This window comes from Haemaphysalis longicornis, unplaced genomic scaffold (assembly GCF_048455015.1).
Source record: "Haemaphysalis longicornis isolate Haplotype H1 unplaced genomic scaffold, Haemaphysalis longicornis Haplotype H1 scaffold_10, whole genome shotgun sequence".
In the NCBI taxonomy this organism is placed as follows: Eukaryota; Metazoa; Arthropoda; class Arachnida; order Ixodida; family Ixodidae; genus Haemaphysalis; species Haemaphysalis longicornis.
The window spans coordinates 126,541,696-126,566,151 of record NW_027526204.1 but is presented as its reverse complement, the minus strand read 5'-3'; the positions used below and the strand labels follow the sequence as shown (position 1 = coordinate 126,566,151).

The 24,456-nt window shown below is 45.8% G+C and overlaps 1 pseudogene; it reads left to right on the top strand.

Moving 5' to 3' along the window:
• Positions 1–985: 985 nt before the first annotated feature.
• The window catches only part of LOC144160089 (uncharacterized), a 31,890-nt pseudogene continuing 8,419 nt past the window's right edge, over positions 986–24,456 (top strand).

Here is a 24,456-nt window from a genome sequence, read left to right as displayed (position 1 = left end):
CTTGTCTTTACAGGCATTTGCACACTTTGCTTGTTTTTTCAAACCAAATCTTCATTATAGCACGAAATATTTGTTATAGAGATAGAGGTCCCATATCGATTCCCTGGAGTGGGACCTCGTTCATTGGGCATGCGTTGAGCAATTGTCTCACTCAATATTTAAACGGTTGTCTTGCATTTTAGATCTGTCATAAGATCCACACATCCCTGATATACAATTAACCCCGCTAGAGCCGAATAAGAGATTCGACGGTTATGGCAGGCATCTGGCCAAAAATAGGTTAATGCTTTAAAGGATATGCGTTGCATTAGTGAGCAGGACATTTGTATTAACCGAGCTATTACCGCTGCGTGCTTCTACAAAACAGCAACAGCCGATGGAACCGGCAGAGGCCCTTAGATACTAAACGTAGATCACTTGAATTCGCTAAATAACCACTGGTAACGGAGGACTTGTGAAATGAGATAGAAACTATCACGATAATTGCCCTGAACTTTTAAAGACGACAGTCTTAGTTGGTCTTCTTAAATGCGAAAATCTTAATTCCTTTATTTCGCCGCCCGAACGAAAATAAAAGAGTTGTTGAACAAGATGCCCACCCAGGTAAAACATTCCCAAACTAGCAAATCTGGTAGCATAATTCATACTTATCAAAAGTGGTCAGCAAAATAAAAAATTAGGCACATTTGAAGCGAGACACAAATAAATAAATCATGATTGCATGTTGTTTTAATTAAATATGGGCGTGGACGCAAAATGTCCGATTGCAAACACACAAAATGCATTCAAAACAATATTTAAACCACAAAATAGAAATAGGCTCCCATCACATCATGGCGGAATTAAAGGTCCATCAGCAATGCATCTTTTCGAATAAATTCCACGCGAGGAGCTCAACGCGGGAATTTTGAATTGGCGTAAGCAAGCCTTCACCGAGTTTACCGTGCGGGGAGTAAGACAGGAGTGGGTGGACGGCTGAGAGAAGATGAATATTTACGTGGCTGTGGCGGCAGAAGACAGAAGGACGACACTGAAGCAAGGTGAGCAGATACGCGGCCATTTTTGTTTACTCCACGCTTTGCAATAACCACGAACAAAACTCATCCCGCTACTCACAGGTCCAATGCCGCGTACCGAAATCAACAGTACTGACGATCATTTATTCATAACTCGAGAGCAACGCTAACTCTGATCTCGTACTGCTGCCATCAATACCATGCAGCGGCAGTGATGGTTAAATTATGCACCGCTGCCTGCTGCCCATGGCAGAGCCACTTCTAAACCCCTGACTGTAGTTATAGCCGTCTGCGTAAGAATGCTGCTTCGAAGTTATTCATTACCTTTCAGGTAGGCTGGAAAGTATCTTAAGATTAAACCGTGTTTGAGTATTACGCCCGGATATTTCTCAACTTCGATGGAGTTCCTTAAATGTCACACTACGGTTTCTGCGTTTCCCGGTTCAATCTTTAACAGCTTATTGCATTTAGCGTTCCTGTGTACGTAACTAAATTTCGCTCAGTATCTTCTATAGCTGCATTTTAATTCCCGTTTTCTTTTCTTTAATTGGTTCATTACTGAACGCTTTGTCATTATCATCCTTCTTTCCTTTAGCCGTTACGAATACTCCCCTTTTTAACGAACTCTTTTGCAGTTTTCTTAAGAGAGAACTAGAGCACAATTCCGTGCTGTCAAATGAAGGGCGGAAAGCATAGTAAATACTATCCACTTTCAAAGCCAGAGAATTCACCAACCCGTTTGGTTTAAGTTCTGGAAGGTACAATGACCAGTCCTATTTTTGCAGACTTATCCCATGACAATCATCTTTTCTGATACAGGAAGGCCTTAAAGGTCGCACACACATGCAGGCCTCCCGTACATAGCTCCGGCGATTCCAGGTGTCCTCTGTGCGCCGGTGAATGACGCACCAGACTCTCTGTCCAGTAATGTTTCTACAACCATGTTATCCACCTTCTTCGCAGTCTAAAACCACTTATAGTGTCAAGCAAGCGTACACATGAGCGACCAATCATCTTTACAAGCTCGACGGAAACAGCGTGGGCGCATGACCTTACCGCTTTTCCAGGAAACCTTCCCGTGACACCCTCCTTCCAGTACTAAGACGTACCTAGCTGGTTAGCGATATTTCGGAGAAGCTGATCTCGGAATACGGCTTAGCTAAGCCAGTGCACCCGTGTTCTTGAAGAAGATGCGGCCAACGCTCGGACCCCGAGGACCGGCTTCAAAAAGATTACCTGCAATCTTTTTTTTATTTGTGAGGATGTTGGGCTCTGTACGCGTTTTCTAGATGTATGCCCCGCCCGCCAGGGATGAACTGTTTTCGCGCTCGTTTATTATTTAAAAGTTGGTGAGCAACTAGTGACTTATCTGAGGGTCATCAATGGGTCCAGGTGGGTGACTACTGGTTGGTCACCAGTGATCCCACACTGCAGCTCCGTGCTGGTGAAAATTTTAGCTTTCGCAGTGCTTCCAGGCGCGAAAGAAAAAGTGATAGTGTTTATCGGGAGTCTTACACAGTCACCTCAACCACCATGCTCCAGAGCGGCCTATCCCCGTGACCAAGTGTGCGAAGCTGACGACTGGCGAGTACGAGCATGCCAATAAATATAAAAGATAAAAGACAATTGAATTTACGCAGGGACAACAGCGGTAATCCACAACCTGCCATTTTGTCCCTGCGCAGTTTCTATTCTCCACTCTGATTGCATGTTGCACCTCGTGATTCGCCATATTTGCGCATTTGATCAAGCTGATTGGTCGCAGTGGGGCGTTGTGGTGAAGCCACCCGCGGCGATTCCGTACTGTCGAGTGATGGTCCTTAAATAGGTTGGCGTGGTCACGCGATCACGTTTAAAAGTGAGGGAAAAATTGGAAAAGATATCTGAGGGCAAAATAAAGACGCGCAAGTGCTGATAGAAATATCAGGCCATGATCTCAAAATCAAGCGACCTTACGAACCGATTGTGACTTGCGGTTCCCGAGCGCTTTTTCGCAGACTGTAAAAGGTGTACTGGGCTTCTATTCCCGTTATAAAATACACTAGGCAGCCATTACAATGCACGCTTTTCAGACTATTAGCAGCATTCTCATATAATTAGGCGAAAGCGTTAAGTGGCCCTTTGTATGAAAAAGGCAGCGTCCGGTAAGCTACGCACGTCTTCCAATCAGCTATGTTTCGTTAAGCACCATAGACGACGCTTTCTAGTTTAGTGTAATAACTGTAAAGTCAGAGTGCGTACAATCTAAATGCTTGTAGCACTTATTGAAAGAATGCCCCATATCAATTCGAAGTGGCGCACGTGCGTCACGCCATTTAACTTCACCACGTTAAAGCGAGGTCTACACATTCGAGCGACGCTACAATCCACAGGACTAAAACATTGTTTAGCAGTTGAGCGAGCAAATTGGTGAGAAACGTTCGCGACTTTTCTATCCAGGATAAGTCCTACCCCTAACCATAACTAACCATAACGCCTGAAGAGTTGCAGCGTGCTCTATTCCGATGGTGTCGATCGATCACAGAGTTAACAGCACAGCAGTCCTGTCGAGGTATACCTTTAAACAAATTCACCCATGCACTCCGTACCAGCGAAGCTGCGACACGCAGATCCGTTCCCACCGCTGCTGCTCCTCCCCGCTGTTGTAGTAGATCGCTGCGCGCGCTTTGCTGCGAGAGAGACTCCTTTTTGTTCCCTCTGAAGCACCGTTCCCACTTACCGGAGTCGGGAGACGCGAGAGTGGGGCTACGTCATCTATAAACACCCAGCCAATCTCTCTTCCCTCCCTTCTAACTCCTCTCCAACCTGGTTTTGTTTCGCGCACGCACACGGGGTGGCGGCGGAGGAATTATCTGGATACACCGAACCACCGGATATTTCTTTGGCCTAGCAAAATCAAGCTTGCATATAAAGCAGACGACTGCTTAAACTCCCTCGCTTAACCGTACGAACTGAGCAAGAGTCACTGCGTGCCTGGTAGACATGCGTTCCGCCGAGAAGAAAAAATATCCACGAGTAGTGTTGTATTCCCAATTTATTTTATTGCACGGAGGGCTGTCCCGTCGTGGTGTGAATAAGTAAACAGTAACAACAAACGCATCTGAATCCTATCCTTCAGCAAGCCTTTAGTGCGAGGTGATTACCCGCGTTTTTATTCCTCTGGTGACATCAGTTGGTGGGAGGGACGTCGTTATATGGAGTTCGTACATAAAATTTACATTTTGGGAATTGACTTCAGGCATTTTCGTATCGATCACTAGCCTAAAAAGATGTTTCAGACGAGCCCTCGATCTGTAAATCATGACGCCGTGCTGGAATGCTGTTTTTGACATGTTTTTTCTTCGGGCTGCGCGATTGTATACCTAGTGGATAGTCGATCATGCTCTACCTTGCTCGTCATTTTTACGAGCCATCCACCTGTTGATTTTTTTACAAGGTTTATTCAAAGTATCACGCTTAAACAATGCAGAGGCTACCTGAGAAAACTCAGGCTGCACCTACTGCGTCACACCGATCGAATGTTAGGCGCAAATTTCAAGGTGACCCAAATGACCGAGGAACTAAGTTATGTGTTATGACTTTGAGAGATTTGATATGGTATTGGGGACGATTAGGCGGAGCAATTGCCGGCAGCTATGCAAGGCTAAGTCCGCCTTATTCAACAATACTTACTACTACTACTACTACGAGGAACATCTCGTTTTCCCCTCCACAATAACGGTACCACCACCAAAATGTCACCAGAGCGCCCTACGATACCTCCTATTCAGTTTTCGCTCTAAACTGCATCGACTGCCGGAATGGAGTTTTTTTAAAGTCACGTTATAAATTTTCTACTCGAGCTCACCCTAGCGCCTTTCTGCGTTCGCGAGCATGTGTTGCGCAAAGTCGCTATCTTATATCGAAGCGCAATGCACAAGGCAAACGATTTTCACATCTCTCCCGGCGACAGACAACGAAATTCAATTCACCACTCGTTTCCCGCCCACAATGTTCTGGAGAACACTAAACGTACTCCAAGGGCGGCACGTTTGGATGGGAGCATAGCGTGTCGCTTTTCGCTTCTGCTCCGACAAGCTATTTACGTCTCGTTCTCGTTTTTTCCAGGCCCTTCACGCGAGAGTCGCCTTATTTGCCGCGCAAACAGACACAGTAGCGCAGCCGAGCGCTACCTTTCACCCTACGGCGCTCGGCAGCAGCAGCGGCTAAGATCAATACGACAAACAGCGCTCTCCTGGGACGAGTCGTAGTGCAAGATGTTTCTGATGAACTCATCGGACCTTCGCTGTTGCGGCATCCGATTCGTTCGCTGTTTACCGTCACAGCGACGTTTCGTTCTTCTTTCGAGGCTTCGTATCCTGGCGTTTCCCAGGTAGCTGGAAGAAAGGCGGTGCTCATTTTATTCCCGCGCTATAGTTCCTCTTCAGCCATCATCCGGGCACTACTAGAACTCTTTTTTAACAGCGAAAGAGTTTAGTATTTAGTACTTCGTTTATTCCGGCCTTTCACAAAACGTCGTATAACAGCATAACGAAAAGAAATAACCGGCACCGCAGAGCACGAAACCGTACCTGGTAGATCAACGGAGTTACAGTCAGTCGTCTTACCCACTCTACTGCGACCGTGAATTAGTACCCGAGAGTCAGTCGCCTTACTCGGCTACGACTGTGGCGAGAGTAATCACGCCACCTGTTCGACAAAGAACACGTGATAAGGTACAGGCCGCAACTGTGCGCGCCTAGTTTAAGTGCGCGTGTGCCGTCCATTCGCTCTGCTACTTCGATTTCGTCCTTCTTGTCGGTTATAGCAACAAAGATGGAGTAAAGGTCGCTGCGGCAGCGTAGAAAAAGCAAATCAGCTGCGATCGTGGACTTACCCCGTCATTATGGTCGTGGAGATTTCGTACAACTTCGCTACCTTCAAGTCTTACGCGTTTGTGTGAGCTTCCTTCATTTTTTTCGACCCTTCGTACACTGACTTATCCTAGGAAGATGGAAGAAAGACAGTGCTCATTATTCTCCCGCCCTATAGTTTGTCTTCAGGCATCGTCCGGGCACTAATCGAGCTTTTTTTAAAGCGAAGCTGTCAATGGCTTGTATCCCGCAGATCATATGCGGTGGCACAGCGAGACTAGACGAACGATGTGCAGCGTATGGAAAAGAATTCATAACATAAAAAAAGTAGCCGGGCCTCCATATCTTGATATGACGGCTTATATTGCCTCCGCAAAATGGTTTTCTCAGCTTTGCTCTTATGCTTAAAGGCGAAGACGACTTTAAAAGAATCGATGTAAGCTTGGTTTTCGTTACTTGGCTTTCCCACATGGCGGCGTGCACAGTGCAGCATGAACATCTACGGAGGCGGGAGGTTTAAGCCCCACACTATAGTTCTCTCCACCTGTACCGTCTCTATACCGAGTCCTGTATAGTTCTTCTTACGCGCAGCATCTCCCCCCCCCCCCCTTCCTTACATTTTGCACAATGCGGCGCGCTCTTCGGCGTTCACCTGTGCCTCAGTGTGGCGCACCAGAGGCTTCATGGTCACTACCCACCAATCGCGTGTGTCCTCAGTCCGTGCAGTTATCGCCTATCGCCGCCATCAGCTTTTAACTCGTGTTACCGCATCCGCAACTGAACTGGAACATATCAGGCGTGTACACGACAGTTCCGCTACTCTAGAATTAATCATTCAATTGCGCTTGAGAGTTGTCTCTACAAAGTGCTGGTGTGACCGTCTTTTCCGGACTGACCCTATCTATCCTCCCTGAATGTCCGCAGTGTAAATCGCGCCTATTGAGTGAAACTGACTGATAAAACTGTGGGTACTTTGTAAGTAAGACTATGACAGGAACTGTTGTTTTTGATAAACTTTGCTGAACCCACTGTGCGAATTATGACCTTTCCCTGCTTAGCCCCCCTCCCCAATCCCTACTACCGTCTAGGGCCTTATGGACTCTGGTTTTTATAAAGTGTAGCACTCACTCACTCACTCACTCACTCACTCACTCACTCACTCACTCACTCACTCACTCACTCACTCACTCACTCACTCACTCACTCACTCACTCACTCACTCACTCACTCACTCACTCACTCACTCACTCACTCGCTCACTCACTTTTGGCGATACTTTATAACAATAGGAAATGTAGTCGAACCCACTGAACCTTGTCCACATTTCCTCACCATTCTTCCTAGTAATGTAAAACGACATTGCGGAAAGTACGGCGCAAATATGAAGGTTAAATATGCCAGCTGCATGGCACCTGCGAGCATGACGCGAACTACATGAAATGAAAAAAAAAAAAAAAACGTGGGCCGCAAACCGAAAGCATATACTCCCTGGTTCCGCACATCAGTCAGCTTTGAGGCAGCAGGTTTATTCGCAACGCCTTACCTCGTGGCTGTTGTATTTATGCGCAAATCAATTCGAATGCTAATTGCGAGGGCCGTTCCAGTGGTCTAACGTCCACTGCTAACGCACATGGATGAGGTGAAACTTTCCCACTTCGGACACCCTATAGTGAATAAAGAATTGGCCGTCCTTTTTACGAGCGAAATTTCTGCGCCTTAATACCTATTCCCTTTTACGGTTTACGAGAGGCAAATTTACAAAAAACTGAAGAAAAAACACACAAAAGTATCTAAACAGTAACAACCATCGTCTGTTTGTTTCAAAAGGCTTTACGAACCCGCGTTTTGTCTTGTAAATCCGTCCCGCACTTTAGTCGTGCTCCCTATTCAATGGCGTCTTTCGAAATGAAGTCTTTTTTTGCTGTCAAACACTGAATAGTAACCAAATTCTTGCAGCCGCGTTGACAAGAAATGTTTTCGTCAGCCTCAATAGCCGTTTCCCGCTACTCGAAGGGAAATTAGTAAAACGAAGTCTTCTATCACGAAAATGCCGTTTCAATCAGTGTTTTTTATACCTCTGTTTTCTTTCTCACTTTTTTCTAGAAGCGTTTTTACTTTCTGTTATCCTAAAAGTCTATCGCGTACTAGCCGTCCAACGTTCTCCCGAGAGCCTTTCGTTGAGGGAAATATCCGCGTTTTCAGACATTTGGTCGGCCTTGAAGAAGAGACTACGTCTTCCTTTTCAAAATCCGGTTCGCTGTCGACCATTGTAATCCTCCTCCTTCTTGGAGTTGATGAAAAGAAGGAGGCAAACATATATATATATATATATATATATATATATATATATATATATATATATATATATATATATATATATATATATATATATATATATATATATATATATATATATATATATATATATATTCTAGGGTTAGCTTTCATTTCACAAATCGCCTATGTGCGTATGAAAGAGGCTTCGTCCCCGCGCTAACGAGCTAAGAGGTCTTGAAAAGGTCGGGCCGTATTCGCTGTCGCGCAGCCCCTATGGGTCGCTGACTAAATCTGTAAGGAGTATAAACCGCCTAATGGAAATCCCATTATAGAGAACTACCGTTATAATGACGTAAACGTCGGCTCCTCATGTGACCGTGTTACCACTACGGGTGGATGAAGCGTGCTATAGTGAACTCATTGAGACCGCGGAACATTATTTGATAAGACATGTACCCTGCTATAGTCAACTCGTCGAGACCGCGGAACATTAATGGCGACATGTGGTACCATCCAAAACGTTCTACAATCTAATCGTTTACTGTAATACAAGCAATTTGTAGAAAAAACAATGTGGTACCATTTAAACTATCTTTTTCTAAGATGAATTGTTGAAATTTCTTCTAGTTTATCGTGAATGAGCTACAAATGTGGTAGTAATATGTTATGTATACTTTGTTGAAAATCCTAGCTTATGTTCACTGCAAAGGGCTACACGATTGCTTTCCTATTATGCCCTGGATATGGCGTGTACCACACGTGACTCTTCTGCTCCATTTTAGTCAGCCATCAAAATTTGACACGGCACATATATCTTCACGATTGGTTCTTGACTGTTGCGTTATGGGGGATTTGCAAAATAAATGAGTTCGGTATAAAGCTTACTTATGCTGCAGTGGCTCACTATATGGGTATAACTTCAAATTGAGGACAACTCACAGGGAAATTGAACGGTAAATGATAGGTGTAAGATTAGGGGACAAGAGGAGAGCAGAGTAGGTCAAGGAACAAACTCGTGTTAAGGACATATTAGTATAAATTAAGAAGCAGTGGGCGTGGGCAGGGCATATAATGCGAAGGAAAGATAACCGTTGGTCATTAAGGGTAACCGAGTGAATCCCTAGAGGAGGCAAGCGTGGCAGGGGGCGGCAGCAGGTTCAATGGGCACATTGAATCAAGAAGTTTGCTGGTACAAATTGATCGCAGTTAGCACAGGACCGGGATAATTGGAGAACTATTGAAAGAGGCCTTCTCCCTGCAGCGGGCGCATAGAGGCTGATGTTGTTGTGGTTGATGATGATGATGATGATGCTTGTGATTCTACTGAGATTTTTTATTGATTTAGGAGCAGAATGTTAAGCTATTTGGGCTATAAGAAAACTCCGTGTGTAGTAAAACCACACTTTGTAACAAAATCTACAGCACCCACCGAAACTAAAGAATGCTCCACTAAATTTAGTTATATTCGGTTTGGTGTTTTTCTTCATCCCTCTTTATGACTCCGTGGTGTCATCGTGCCGTCGTTGTAGACCATATACGGCTCTCCTTGAAGGAAACCGTGGCAGCCCGCGAGAAATAACAAGGTCGTACTGGACGCACCGGTTTCATCTGCGCCCTTACCGTGCTCCGAAGCCCTTACTCCTGCGGCATGCATGGAGTACAATAAAAAAAGAAGAATGGGCGTAAGCTCAGCCCTTGCGGGCTACCCTTATCTCGAATATCAGTAAGCTTTTTTCCCCGTCTCAAATGCATAACAGGAGAATGCCTCCTCTGTGTGTATCACTCATGTGTGTTTCACCAATGTAGTGCGCCAAAGCAGCGAAGCGGAAATAACCTGTCGTGGTATACCGTATTTACCTTCCTGCGTTGCCCCGGGGGACGAGCGGCTGATCACGTTAACTCGGCGCGTATAGGTTTCGAAAGCAAGCGCAAGTATACCCTTCTTTATTAGACTGCCCCTAAGGCGATGGGGCTCCATTGTTCCCGATTCCGTGCGTCCTGCCCAATCAAGAGGTAACATGTGCCACCTGCCCTTGCCGCTCGAATTGCTTTGAAGAGCCTTTTTCGGGGTTGCCCGAGGGAAGACGACCGGGGTGATGATCGTTAGATGCTGTTCCTTCCAAGCCTTCCTGGAGGTTGGTGGTTCCTGCCTGACGGGCCTCGGCATTGATCCGTGATCATACGAGTAAACAAACGCCTTCTCCCCAAATGTATTGCACGACACGGGAATCACATTGGATGAATTAGGAAAACCTTGCACTTTACCGCAACGGCTCTAGCGACCTCCCGTTTTAAGGCACTGACAGATGCGCAGCAAGAAGTGTCCAATAAACCATTAGAGACTTCCAGGCGCGTACTATATGAAATTATGCAGCATTCCAAGAAATTAAATCAGGCTCGCGGTTGTCTTTTATTTGGGCGTGACAGCGCGGAAAATTTCATAATGCTCGCTACTCACTCAAAGCACACGTAAAGGAGGCTCGTTACCTTACAACTGATAGAAACGTTCCAATTCCCCGACCTAATCATAGCGCAGTTCTGTTTACAACGATTCCACGCCGCCAAATAACAGGTTTGAGGGTGTTATTTTCCCACTCAGATAAATTAATCGTCTTCATCCTCATCACCATCACTGGAAAAACTCTTCCATATTCCTCCAGCCATTACTGTCTCGCGATGCCGTAGTCCAGTCTTTGTTCCCCAATTGTCTTAATCCATCCCTCCGTCGAGTAAATGGTATTTTCCCACTTTTAGTCCGACCCCTCAGTAACCACTCTTACCCTGACGGTCCACGAGTTGTCGATTCTACGCACCGTATGCCCAGCCAGAGTCCTTCAATGCTTTACTGGTCACGAAACTGCTCCGTAACTCAATGGGAGAGCTTCATATGCTGCGTTTGGCCGCCGCGCGGGGGCGCCACCCTCTCACTGAGGTCACTCCTCGGGCGGCGGTGCGCTGGGTCGAACGGCGGAGCCGCGGCGAGTTGTGTTTGTTTTGTGCGGGAAAAAAATGTAACGTGCATATCGCGCTCTCGTGATGCGACTTAAGTAGTGCAACGACGATGCCGAACATGTGTTGCGTCCCGGGATGTCGTCTGTTGTACAACGATACCACAAAAATGTTTCCTTGTTCTGTTGACCGAGCGAAGGGCAGCTGCGCGAGAATTGGAGGCGCGCCATTCCAAGGCAAGCAACGGGAGATTTCAGCTTCGATTATAAGTGTGCGACAGTGTGTGGAAATGCACTGTGTGTGAGAATGGGAAAAGCAATGTACCATTTTGAGAGCATCGTGGACCTAGAATTGTACAAGGCTAACTTAAAGCCGGATATTTGTCATATCAGTCAGGTTGTAGCGGTGCTTCATTACCTGTTTGTAAACTTGTATTACCTTGTGCTCAGGCTCGCCGGTAAAAAAGCTTAGGGACGTCCTTGTGCTTTTACATTTCATATTTCCGCAAATTATCCCTTAGGGTTCGTTTTGTTTGATTTGTAACCGCGTGTGGCCGATTCCGATTTCTTATCTGGCGTTTCAACCAGAGCACCCGTTTGCTCTGTATGTCGTAGGTCCTGTCTGGCAATATTGTTGGATATGGAAAGGGTGCCACCTTGTCGCTAACTTGATTTTTTGTTTCTTCGACAATGTTCTCGATCCTATTTCCATGGATCTCAAATTAATAACGTTCCGTGAGTAATGCATGCATAGCAAACGCCGCGCAACTCACTTTGTCGACGTTCATCTGTGCACGTGACACTGCGGACCGCTTCTTTGACGTTTGTGTTTCATTCTAGTCTTTTGTAGTGCAGGAAATCGCTAGCTCGCTGCGTTCAGAAAAGCTTTGCTTCGTTCTTGGCTACGTGTAAATATTCTGTTTCTTCCGTGTGCTGCACATCGCAGCGCGAAAAAATAAATTTTTTTATGCTGGACCATGCTCTTTTGTCTCCCTTCCTAACATTGAAATTTTTTGTTGCGCGTGATAAAATCAGTTTTATTGTTTTTTTTTCGCTTGCTGTTTTTGCAAGTATTGCAAATCGTGAATGCAGAAAGACACATGGTGCAACATTTATCTCTTCGTGTTTTGATCCTTCGCGTTTCTGCAGCGTTTTTAGATGTTCTCAAGTACGTTCCCATTCATCGAAACGACAATACTATTGGGATATCTCTTTTAGCGTCCAGAGCAATGAACGGATTCATTAAGCGTAGTCTGAACGACACGTACTTGGTTTCTTTGTTTTTTTATTGTATTATTGATAGGCCCACAGCTGTCCGTGACTACACAGCTACCGTATATGTGGTAATTACAAATTTGCTGTAAGAAAAGAAGCAATGTAGATTTAAAAATCCGTAAACACGACGGCGCAGTTCTTGTGCCAGAGCACACAGAAGCCGCTGCCGTTCGCGGCCGAATTCTACGGTAATTTACTTCGAAAAATAAAACCCATTGAAGGCAGGTGATATACCCAATGACTGGACTATTCATCGCTAACTACAACGAAAAAAAAACACGCTTAATCAGCGCGCAGACACCAAAAGCAGCAAGCGTTTGCACGCCAAGAGCTGGCCACTACGCCGCGCGCGCGGCGGCGGGATGACCTTCGTGCGGCGGTGGCGCCTGTAGTGGCGCACGCGGTCCCTATATGAAACGAGCGCCGAAGTTTCGTGACCAGTAAAGCATTGAAGGACTCTGGCCCAGCCCAAGTGCACTTGTTCCTCGTAACTCGAGCTAGGACGTCATCCACACGAGTTTGTACTCTGATATGGGATGTTCGTTTGCTATCCATAAGCATTACTCCTATCACAATTGATGTTTTATGACTCCTTGGGCTTATCCAAGTTTTCCTTCTCACAGTATTTTAATATATAACGAAGTTCCGAATATGGTCGAGTGACGTTTTGTTTCATCCTCCATTCGAGAGGTGGCGCTTAAGAGCCTTTATTTCCCTTTCATACTGTATCCTGCTAACTCCAAGACCTTTAGAGCTGGAGGTTTGTTTTATTAACATCAGCAAACACGGTACAGACGTGAGTGGTTCCTCGAAGCCGCAATCATTTCGGTCGGGGAAAAGTTGACAAGAAAGAATGGAGGGGAAACCGAGGCCAACACACAAGCAATGACGTGATCGACAATTTCCGCCCATTTAGCCTCCGTGCGCGGTTGGGCTAGCAATAACTCGTCGGCGTCGACATTGAAGGATTAATTATTGAACGTATGCCCGGAAGTGGAGCCGTTCGCAAGCTTTCTCCTTAAAGCGGAGCAAAAAAAAGGAAAGACCATGCTCTATATTTGGCAAGGAGCTGAACGACAAAATCGGATCACCACGTATACTTGGACTACGTTGGCGCCCCGCGTTCCCCCAGTCTGTCGATCGGTGAAACGAAGTCTCAGAAAAAACAATATAATACTTTATTTGCTAGACGTATCAATCTTTCCACACCAGGGAGCGTGTAGGGAGAATGCGTTTCGCCATAGATCCCAATCAGATCCCGGAACGTTGTCAACTGGTCGTTACGCAAGATGGCGTTTAAGTGTTTAGCTTAAACAGCCTGTCCCGGCCTTTGTGGCTGTTTTGAGTGGGCCGCGGACATTTGTTTGCTTTCCAATTACGCGCTAAACCCCTAACATGCAATGCATCCTAGCAACCGCGAGGTTTACAGAAACGGACGGCACGCAGCCATTACTTCGCAACGAAGGTAACTACGGCAGCGCAGTGCTCATTTAATCGTACTGATTTCAAATTACACACTCATTTCCCATCGTGCACTGCGTCCTAGCAACCGTGACGCCCATAGCGACGGGCAAAAGCTGTTACGTCACTTACCGGAACGTTACACCAATTTGGTGTAACGTTCCGGTAAGTGACTCCCCTCAACTATCATCGTTTCACTCTCCACATTAGCTCATTTCAATTTCTACCAAGAAAGAGAAAAGCACCGCGCCATGAAATTACTCGTCGAGTAGCCTATGGACGTTCCACGCTAAAATTGAATGCTTGAACTATGTCAAATAAATTAGCACGAGCGCTGCTGTACTCCGAGATGTTATTCCATATAGTCGGGTAGGGTTTAAGAACGAAAACGAAGGTTGCCCCTGGGACTCGTCGCCGCAGCCGGATGCTCCTCCGCGCGGCTCAAGGAGTGCGTTACTGAGAGTATCTTGAACGTGATACGTTGTTGTGTTCATGATTTTTTTACTTGATCTGCATATAAATTACTTCAGCAATGATGAAATCACTAGGTGAGAAAAAGCAGACGATGTCATGCATTGAGCGCAATCTTTTTTCTTTTTTTAATTTTCAAAACGTGCACGTTGACGTCACGGGCCCGTCGCTTTGGCTGAGTGATACACTACATAAGCTATAGTGGTTCTTAACTTGTACTTCTCTATACGGTTTTCTTTTCCTACTCGGCTTATTTAAATTTCCCCAGCTCCATCGACAGTCGAAGAGACGTCGCCATTACACGTTTCCTTCAAACTTCCAAATGGCCGCCCAGGGATAGGAATAGCGACCCCTTTCCATTCATGCAACCGCAGGTACGTCTCTGGTACCAAAGATTTCTTCTGTTGTTTTGAGTCCGTTAGCCTCTCATGCGCTCGTGAAGCTCTGCACTGAGCTTGGGTCGAGACGATAGGGATGAAACACTTTCGTTATTTTCGTCATCTTTTTACCGCCTTCCGTCAAGATGGAACGACCCACAGAAAAATGGTTTCCGGGTCGGCGCTAAAAGGCGAGGACACTCGGTTTTGCCACTTCGTCTTCGGATGTTATAAATTTGCTTAGTTTTATATTTTGGGTGTGTGAGACGGTTCTTTAGAAAAGAAAGGTTCCGATAGCATGCCACAGTGTTCATGAGCGCCATGTTTTTGGTGTGAAAAAAGTCAGAGAAAAATAAAGGACAACAGTAGAAAGCAATTGAGCTCCGTTACGACGTCTTAAAGAAACTCCAATCGATAACGTACACGAGAATGACAAAAGAAGACCAGGGAAGAAGGGAATGTAATGCAACAAAGAGCCCGTTCAAGAACAAGGCTTGGGTACTATCCTGAAACAAAATAATGTCTAAAAAACACTATGGAATGGTGGATACAAGTACACGGTACATGTAGGCCCCAAATAAATGAGACGATATAAAAAAAATCCCCTCATGCCATCTGCGAACTTACTAATCATGCTGCCTTGGCACAATAGAAGCACCGCCTAGAAGTAATACAACCTAAAAAAACAATCAAGTAAAACTGGTAAAAGCCGAAGAAGAGACCTGGTAGTGCCTTGAAACGTATAGAAGCCTGTGAGCCGCGGCGAAGCTATCATATGCGCCAAACAGACGACGGGAATGGCGTAAAAGTTAGGCAAGGATGTAATAGAAAAGCTAGAAACAATGATACTTAGCGTGCAATAATAATCAAATCAAACCAGAATAAAACATAGTAACCGTGTTAGGAACTCTGAGAGGGGGGAGATTTTAAAGCGAAAGCTTTCTTTGTGGGACGATGGCGTTCTGTCAAAAAACTAATAGATTTCCCCTATGTCCGGTTGGTCGTCCGAAAACCTCTGACAACCTCTCTCGAGACATGGTGTGTGCATGAGACCGCGCTTCCATTGTGTCAATACGGTTACTTGAAAATGACGAAAAAGTTATAACTTATAAATACAAAGACAATACATCCTTCATGAAGAAGTAGTACACTAGTATACCTTTATCTCATAAACCACGCATCGGTATACATTTACATCGTTCTCATATGCGTTAACTTACTGCGTGGAAAATCGCCGCATGGGTTTGTCCTTCGTTTGCGATTTGGGTCTTTCAAGGTATAACGATTGTATGGACGCACTTTATGGGAAGGCTGGATGAACTTTTAGGAAAGCTTCTGACGCACTTTTGACGCATTTTGGATGTTGAAAAGCATTCGCGCTTTTCTCAACTTTCTTTAGGAATGGGATATTAGTTTCGTTTTTCAAATTTTGACGTTTTTGCGCACTGAGGATATATGTATTCGATTAAATGTGCCGTAAAGCACGTTGTTGGGTTAGTTGTTTCATATTCATACTTAAAACTGCGCATTCGGACGGGACAAGGAAAAGAAGGCACAGGACGGGCGCAGACTCACAACTAGTTTATAATTTTATAAACTAGTTGCGAGTCTGCGCCCTCTTTTCCTTGTCCCGTCCGAATGCGCAGTTTTAAGTGTGAATGTGCCGTAGTTGAGTGCTACAAATAAAAAACCAGCTGGGGACATTTAACGCGTGCCGAAATCTCGACAGGTGGATTTTAAACACGATAGCGTTATTGAGCTCATTTGTAAATTTTTTGGGGGGGGGGCTGCTAGCGATCCACTACCAGCCGTGCTCATGAAGCGTTGGCGGAAATACGTCACTGCTGCCACACGGAAGCTAGGACTGAGGCAGCCAGATGCAACGGTTCGCCTGAATTTCTAATCTGGCGCAGCGGCGAATGGCAACTGAAATGTGGACAGGGGAATAATGACACTACGGCCGAGTGGAGAGAAGGGCCACGTCGAAAGAGAAGTCCTTTCCTTCTTCGTCCAGGGTGAAACTTCGCTAGAAGTATGACTTCATTATTTCATAAGAATGCTCGACTTGGCTTAGCGTCAAGGCGCAAGCCCGGTCTCCCAATCGCCAACATAGAAAAATCTTTAATAAAACGCCGACATTATAAAACGACGAACCAAGCAAATATCAATATCGACAGAACTAGAAACCATAAGGCTCACACAGCCACTAATCATAATCCGGATATCGCAGAGACTACCCTACCACAAACGTGCCAGTACCGAATGAAACCAAAGAAACACCATCATCAGGGTGGCATATAAGGCAGCCCTCGACCTCGGAATTTTTGCCGTGAGACATACCAGCAACGGGTGGGCAGCAGGGTAACAGAATGGATACCCAGAGACCAGTTCAAAAGAATGGGCAGGACATTAACTTGATGGCCGGATGAAACTAAAAATTCGGAGCCACAAAATGTACTCGGGTAGCGCAGGAAAGGAACGGGTGAAGGTCAGCGGGAGGGGCCTTCGTCCTGCAGTTGACATGAAAGAGGTTGTTGACAATGATAATGACGGTGATGATTACGACGGTTAAAAAGCCATAAAATAAGGTCTTTATAACGCCTGTGAAAAAATCAAGGAAACCGCTCTCCGAGCACCAAGTGAGTGGCTGGGAAAACAAAATCGGGATGGTCCATGGTATGAAAGACATGCTCCCCCTTCCCTCTACCTAGCCGCTCGATCCGAGCCGTAGGCAGCTTCGCTGTAAAAAGAACATTATTAAGAACCTGGAACCTCAACGTCCCCAGCATGTAATCAAGAAACTTGACTTTGCTGAACATGGATGCCGGAGTGCTGCATTGATGTGCTCTGAACGGGCTAAGTTCTGCGAAGTACGTGCAGGATGCATTGAGCCAGCTACTGGCAGGAAGAGGAAGACACCGCACACGCTTGCTCCTGCGTTCAAGCCTATCACCCGGATTTAGTTCGACGCCTCACAAAACGAAACCTCCCCCAACCTTATTCGTTGGTTGTACCAGGGCTTTCCCTTTCACTCCAATTTATATCCCCTTCAGCAAGAAGGAGAGACAGAGAGAGAGAGAGAGGGAGAGAGGTTATTTGAGTTGATATTACTACTATTGGTTTGGCTCTTTAATGAAAGGTCCTGAAAAGCCCTTTCAGGCCTTTCGACTCGTCGCAATGATGGCGAGGAAAAGTTCGGTGAAATGATTTCTCATCAGTGACCCTGGCGTGCCTGTACTAGCGGCTTGCCTTTATTTGTGGTGCTTTTCCGTTCTTCGCTTTCGTTTTGTTGAGTTAAATTAGGCAGAATTTCTCTGAAGCACATATGATGTCTAGCAGCGGCAAGATGGGCGCGGTTCTACATCGTTGCTATTTCCACGTTCTTATCAAAATGTGTCGAAACTTCAATTATAAAAGGTCCATACTGGCGGTATTTATTCGTCGTCTGAAAAACAACATTTTTTTTAGGTTATAACGTTAGTGCCGAACTCTCGGCCAAACTTTCGCCAGTCAAACTTCAATGTCGCCTAAAAAATGAACGTGCTGGAATTCTTTTAACCCCGAATGCTAAGTCGTGTAATTCCTGCCCAAAATATTCCGTTCGCCCGAATTTAAGCATAATGAAATTCTTTACGGAGCGACTCATGGGTTTTGGTTTTGCCACATGGACATAAGACACGCATGCCAAGAACCGGTGTTGGACATTATCGCTTGCTTTTCTGTTTCAGAAAATCTTTGCGTTACACTCAAAGAACAGTATATTGCTTTCATCAGGCCGGAATTTATAGGTTACGTTACGCATAGCCAGTCGTCAGTGAAAGTAGTTCATTTGGGTGCGCGCGCGCGTGTGTTTGTGAGTATGCGGGCGCGCACGTGTGAGTCGAGAAAGAGAAAAAGACAGCGCGCATTGCTCGTCATTCAGGCCTGCCTCATATCGTGTAGTTCGCAACAATGCTGTTTGATGCCCCACTTGATGCGCGTCGATCGATATGCCTTCCCCATATCCCTCCTTCAGCATCGCTCTTTCCAGGCTGCCAGCCACGCCAAAAACAGGGGGAAAGGAGACTTCAGGGTAATGAGGGCGTGCATGCAGGCGGCTGAAACCACCACCGCAAACTCACAATGCCTCATGCCTTCCAATCCAACCTGTCCAATTGTCGTTGACAGGTCTGTTATCACCTCGTTTTTCCGACAGCACCTTCCATTACGTCATGAGCGGTGAAGTAGCGTCACTCGCGTCATTTCCTCGCGCTCCCAAGCGGCTTCAAGACCTTCTCGGGGATTCGTCGCTGTAGCGACACAATTGCTCGTCCAGCAGAGCCGTCGACCGCTTCTCGTAATGACGACATCGGCGGCCACCACGTCGGGATGTGGCGACGTAGAAGGGTCGAGGGTGTCGAGAGAACAGGGGAAGACCCGGGATGGGATGGAGACCGCGGTGAGGTCGTTACGCATACAGCGACCGACACGCGCGCCTTTCCGCCCACGAGGAAATTTGGGCACTCCTCTTTCGCGGGGGATGGCACGTTTGTATGGGCACGTTGGTTGGGAAGGGCCATAAAGGTACCGATATTGCGGAGCCGGCGAAGGGGAATGAGACTGTGTAAACATATATAAGGGAGATGAAAACCGGAAAGAGCGAAAATGAGTATAGCGAGGAGAACGTGATGCGCTACTCAGTGCGCTCGTAGGCAAGCACCTTCGCGTAGATCGCTGCGTTGTAATTTACAAGCTCAATGCATTTCATTTCATATTTTCGATCAAAACACTTGGAAAGCACAGACACACACACACACACATTATATATATATATATATATATATATATATATATATATATATATATATATATATATATATATATATATATATATATTTATACATCACGACTACAGTCCTAATTGCCAGTGCTATTCGGCTACTTGAAGGTGCTTCATAGCGCCGAATGTGGTGATTCTCATTTTTGTATGATACCGGAATAAAGAAAACAAAGTCGAGAAAAAAACGGCGTGATGGGAAGCGGGAATCGAACCCACGGCCTCTGCAAAACGCGTGAGGTGCGCCACCAACTGCGCAACCCCGGCGGCGGATTCAGCGGAGGCTTATATTTAGGGAGGTTCAGAGACCGGTCAACTAGCGCCGCCCCTCGACAGCCGCGGAAGACGCGGAGCGTCTATCGTTATCCAAGCGGCTCGTGAACCATGGTCTAATGTCGGGGTAAGACAATGGCATTTGCGGGCTGCTGGAGCCGAAACCCTCGTAATGCATTGCGCAGAACAGATTTTATATATATATATATATATATATATATATATATATATATATATATATATATATATATATATATATATATATATATATATATATATATATATATATATATATATATATATATATATATATATAGAAAAGAAAACTTTGAACAAGGTAAAAGTACGATTGTTGCCAACGTTTCATCAAAGAGACTTGCTTTCGTCAGGGCAATATCTCGCCTAGCTGGTGGCACGCTTTATATAAGGGAGCGTGCCAGCCAGGCGAGAGATTGCCCTGACGAAAGCAAGTCTCTTTGCTGAAACGTTGGCAACAATCGTGCTTTTATCTTGTTCAAAGTTTTCTTTTCTTGTGTTCTCTACCATCTTCAAAAGTTCAACTGCTCCCTATATATATATATATATATATATATATATATATATATATATATATATATTTATATAGAAAAACAGATAGATAGATAGATAGATAGATAGATAGATAGATAGGCAACTTGGAAGGCCAGCAAACAGTGGAGGAAATAGCAAACACATTAGTAACTTTGTTCCAAAAAGCCAGCACCTCCACCCCAGTGCACGTTTTATCCCCCAATTTCATCTCTGAATCATTGTATCATTATACCACCACCTTTTGTCGGACAACTAATACGGATAAGACACATAAGTTGAGTTCTCTAAGTCGTTCGTCCTGGCGGGTCATAAGAGCGACCGTTTCTTATCGACGAATAATTTCGGAAGATATTTCTGGAGCCACGCATACATCGCACCTGATTATAAAGCAAAATCGATGCGCGTGGTATAACTCAAGACAAAAGAAAGGAGGCGCATCGGAGCCACGTGCACTGACCAAGGGTAACGATGAGTCACGGCCTTCGAACGGCGGCGACGGTGGCGGACACACAAAAAGACTACGTCCTCGGACGGCGCCTCGACGGCGTCTAGGGTCAGCTATGGCCAGCGCACTTCCGGCGCTGTAGCTGACCTTTCTTCCGCTTTTTCTCCCGCGCGTTTCTGCTCCCCGGCTGTTTCGCCCGTTCCACCCTCGAAACCGAAGCAGACAAACAAAAAACAGCGATAGCTTTAACCAAACTTCCTCCCGTAGTCTCCGCGAGAGAGAAAGAGAGAGAACACGGCGCGAGGTCGCAGTGGCGGAATTAGGTTTGTTTGCATTTCGGGACACGGGGCAGAGAGGGACTCCGGGGAACGTTCCTCGCGAAAGTGCGGGCAAAGGCATTTTTTTTTCGCACCGTTCCGCATTTTTTAGGCCGGACGTGAGAGGGCCCGCCCTTCGGCACCGAGCGCTGTGGGAACGGACATTCGCTCTCTCGGGAAAATAACGGACGCAGGTGCTTTGGCCGTATTAGAGCGACCTCGTGTGCGGCTACGATTTGAAAGGTAAAACGGAACGCGCTGCTTTTTTTTTCGACTCTATGGACGAGGGCGGTGTACGTTTGCCAAATTCCACGGCGATTCTTAAGTGCAGGACTTCGTTCGCAAAGTTGCGGAGGAGGGATTTTCGCAGTGAGGAAGGTGCTGCACCTCTCTGAGTGCGGATGCATTATGTTTTCTACATGACACTCGTGTACAATAAATTACCAATGCGACATTAGGCCAAAATAATTGAGAACGCGTTTGGGCTTCTGCTGGCCCGCATTACCAAATAAGGTTCAAATGTGAAACACTGTAGCACCCACACCCTGTAACTGCCTTGAGTTCACGCTCTGCCACCCTCTCACTTCTCTCTCAATCTCTCTGTCTGTCTGTCTGTCTGTCTGTCTGTCTGTCTGTCTGTCTGTCTGTCTGTCTGTCTGTCTGTCTGTCTGTCTGTCTCTCTGTCTGTCTGTCTGTCGGTCTGTCTGTCTGTCTCTCTCTCTCTCTTGTGATTATCAGCGCTTGGGGACGCAATATAGGCAGGACACAAAAGCTCTAACAAGCCCACCCTTTATGGACAGAAAAAAGACACTCCTCGCTTACAGCATGACGTCATCATTGGTGACCATTAGGCCCGGGAAGACGTCAAGGGGTGGCTCGATGACTCAAAACTCACTTTCGGAGCCCAGGACCGGTTTTTCTCGCATTGTGACGTATTGATTCAGCTGTGTTTTTATCAATTTCACTGGTGAGTGGCGTACTTAGCGGCTTCTTGTTTCTTTAACGCCCAGAATACTGCCAGAAACATGCGTCGACCTAAACTTCTCAGGTGTTGTATAACGGCGTAGTGTGGTTGTCGTACTTGCAAACTGAAATTGGTTGATCTCGGCACCTACGCTCTCTCGGCTATACCCCAAAAGGATGCCATGCATCCTGGCATGAAGTTGTTTGTTTTGGAAGTTTCGTAATTTATTTCCTAAGTGGTCATCATCATCATCATCATCACCGTCCTATCTACGCCCACTGCAGGGCAAAGGCCTCTCCAAATAATCTCTAATTACCCCGCTCCTGTGCTAACTGCGACCAATTTATCCCCGCAAACTTCTTGATCTCATCTGCCCATCTAACTTTCTGCCGCCCCCTGCCTTGCTTGCCTTCCCTATTGATCCACTCCGTTACCCTTAATGACCAACGGTTGTCTTGCCTTCGCATTACGTAGCCCGCCCACGTCCATTTCTTCTTCTTAATTTCTACTAATATGTCCTTAACACGCGTTTGTTTCCTGATCCACTTCGCTCTCTTCTTGTCCCTTAATGTTACACCTATCATCTTCCGTTCCATTGCTGGCTCAGTTGTACTCAATGTAAGTTGGACCTTCGCAGTGTGTTTCGAAGTTTCTGCCCCGTAGGTTAGTTCCGGTAAGATGCAGCGGTCAGAAACTTTCTTCTTCAGGGACAATGGTAGGCTGCCATTCATTATGTGAGAATGCCTGCCGAATGCACTCCACCCCATTCTTATACTTTAATTATCTCTGCCACATGGTTGGGATCCGGGGTCACAACTTGGCCTAAGTAGGAGTCTTCACTTACCACTTCCACTGCCTCGCCACCTATCTCAAACCGCTGTGCTGTCCCGAGGTTATTGATCATTACTTTAGTTTTCTGCATATTAATTTTTCAGGACCACGGTTCTACTCTGTTCGTCTAGTGCGGAAAGCATGCTTTGCGATTTGACCCACGAGTCACTTAGCGAGGCAACGTCATCAGAAAATCTGAGGTTACTGAGGCATTCTCCATTAACCCTTACTCGCACCTGTTCCCAATCGAACGTTCTGAATACTTCTTGTAAGCATGCTGTGAATAACATTGGAGAGATTGTGTCTCCTTTTCTGACACCCTTCCTTATAGGTATTTTACTGCTCTCCCTATGGAGGATGATGATAGCTGTAGACCCATTGTAGGTGTCCTCTAGTATTCCTACGTAATGCTCATCTACCCCCTGGTTCCGTAATACCTGAATGACTGGTGAGGTTTCGACCGAGTCAAATGCTTTCTGATATTCTATGAAGGCTATATAGAGGGGTTTAGTATACTCATTGCACTTCTGTATCACCTGATTGATCGTGTGAATATGGTGCATTGTTGAATAGCCTTTACGGAACCCTGCTTGTTCTTTATTTTGACTGAAATCTAAAGTTGCAGAAATTCTGTTAGCGATTGCCTTTGTAAGTACCTTGTAGACGACTGATAGTCAGCCGATAGGCCGGTAATTTTTCAAATCCTTTATGTCACCTTTATTATAGATTACGATGATGTTCCCGTTCTTCCAAGATTCCGGTACACTCGCGGTCACTAGTCATTGCGTGTGCAAGTTTGCCAGTTTTACTAGAACAATTTGCCCGCCATCATTTAAGAAGTCTGCTGTTATCTGATCTTCACCAGGTGCTTTGCCCCTTTTATTTCTTTCAAAGCCTTCCTTACTTCTTCTGTCGTTACTGGTGGGATTTCTATCTCCTCTGAACTACTTTCTCGTTCGGCATTATCCTGGATGTCCTTGCTACTGTGCAGATCTCAATAGAACTCCTCGGCTACTCTGACTATTTTATCCCTATTTGTGAGAACATTGCCTTGCTTGTATTTAAGTGCATACATGTGATTCTTCCCCACGCCTAGACGCCTGTTTACTGCTTTCAGGCTGCCTTCGTTCTTTACAGCATACTCGATCCTCTCTATATTATACTTTCGTATGTCAGCTGTCTTACGCCTATTGATTAACTTCGAAAGCTCCGCTAGTTATATTCTGTCAGATGGGGGGGAGATCGTCATGGTTTGCTGTTTTATAATTAGATCTTTCGTCTCCCGGGAAAGCTTCCCAGTATCCTGTGTAGCCATCGTGCCCCCGACTTCTACTGCACACTCAGTGATATAGTGTGAAAGATTTCCGCTGGCTTCCTGTGTCGTAAGCTCTGCTTCCTTAGCAAGAGCTGAATATCGGTTCTGCAGTGCGACCCTCAATTCTTCAACTTTACGTCTTGCTGTTAACTCATTAATCGGTTTCGTCCGTACTAGCTTTTTCTAGCCTAATTCAAGCAGCGGTGGCGTAGAGGTACAGCATCCGCTTTGCGTGCAGAAGGACCAT